Genomic DNA, 1969 nt, shown 5'->3' on the forward strand with positions numbered 1-1969 from the left:
TGTGTATTTGAAGAATATAATTTATATAAGCCATTCCTTCACATACAGCCCCAAGTAAGCCTAGTTGAAGGAGTTATCTTTCCTCCAAATTCCATCATATGTAAGATGAGCCTATAAGAGGACTTCTTTCTGTGGATTGGAACATAAGCATTACAGTATTTGGCCATATGACTTAAGCGTTTGAGGTGAGAGTGTCATGGGGGCGTGGCTGCAGACGGGAGGGAAGTATCTGGAGCAGGGACATAGAACATAACACTGTGGAGATTCCAGGTCCAGGCAGCACTTCAACACGTAGAAAAGCCTAGGAGGCTGCCGTAACCTAGACAGGCCTCCAGGGATTGTGTCGGTTCAGGATTGAGAGAACACAGATGGCTTAAAACTACATTAGCCCCACCTCCCTCTGGGCTAGGAGTTCTGTGCTATGCCTCTTGAAGAAGCGGCACAGAAACTCATTGCTGAATTTAATAATCATACTCTGTCAAAGTTCTTTACCTAAGACATATAACTGAAAGAGAATGTCTGTATTTGTGTCAGATTGTTTAATTTCAACATAGTTTACATATTTCCTTGTACAGACAATTTTCTCTTTTGTTCTTTCATGCAGCAGCAGGGAAGAGAAAAACGTAAAAATAGAAAATGTGATTATAAGCCCCTCAAAACTCCCATCTCTAGAAGAGGGATGTATTTTATATTGGGATATCCCATACTTGCATGGGTCTTTGTGCAGGCTTGAATATTGTGTTTTTCAGCCTGAAATTGTAAGTTGATTGATTATTATTTGTAGTGCAGTAGCAACATGGATCAGGTCCCCATTGTGCTGGGCACTGTTCAAATACATAACAAAAAGATGGTGCCCGTTCCTAAGAGCTTACAATATGTATCTTACTCCTCTTCATTATATTGTATTATATTTTATATATAAACGACAGACAAAACACTTCACTTTTGGCACTGACACATGCTTTACTCATGGAGGTGTGGGGATATATTTTGATCTGCTTGCTCTCTGGGAGTGAAAATCCTGCCCAGATGGTCTCTTTAGAGAACTGTAAAATAACTTGCCTTATCATTCTGCCTCTCTGCAGATATCTTGCAGGATCTCACTTGCCTGCCTGCCTCTCCTCAGAATGTAGAGATCACCTTTTTGAGGTTTATTTTCTCCCCACACGTGTTTTTCCATTTTTCAAGGAGGTAATTGTTCATGTTACATTGATTGTGAATTGGCTTCTCTTTCTGGAATCCTCACTTTCTGCCTAATTTGAGCAAGCTGTCTGGAATGTTTGATGTGTGACATTGATTCTCAATAGAGGTTGGTGTGTGACAGGAGGAGCAGAGATTCCATAATCCTGATTTTTACGTGAAATTACTAATTCAGGATTTAATTACTAATTTTGCAAGCACACACTGTATGTGTGCATGTTCCACTCACCACCACTGCGGTCTGAGAAAAACAGCAAACAGCTATATACAAGAAACCCAAGGATCACCACACCTAGCTTCATAAATCCAATAACTACCCCAACGTCCCAAGAAATCTGTTATGTACAGCCAGGCAATCAGATACCATAAAACATGCTCTGAGGAGAAAGCCCAGGCTATACCCCTTAACACACTCAAAACCGCCTTCACCAAACAAAGACGCTACACCAGAGAGGTAGAACACATCATGGAATGGGCCAGCCAATTACCCCGAGAGAACCTGCTTCAATACAGAAATAAAACCCCCTCTGATCGCACACCCCTAGGTGTCCCCTACTATCCCACACGGGACCCCACATGGGGTATCATCAAACAACTACAACCCATACTCGGTGGGGACTCTGAAAGAAATCTTCCTTAAAACCCCTCTTCTAGCATTCAAACAACCCCCCAACCCTCTCCAAGCTTATCAGAAGCCAGCTCCCCACTAACCGGGGGACACCAACTCAAAGCAACACAAGAGCCTGCCAGCACAACAGATGCAGAACCT

Source organism: Eretmochelys imbricata, chromosome 1, assembly GCF_965152235.1.
Source record: "Eretmochelys imbricata isolate rEreImb1 chromosome 1, rEreImb1.hap1, whole genome shotgun sequence".
In the NCBI taxonomy this organism is placed as follows: domain Eukaryota; kingdom Metazoa; phylum Chordata; order Testudines; family Cheloniidae; genus Eretmochelys; species Eretmochelys imbricata.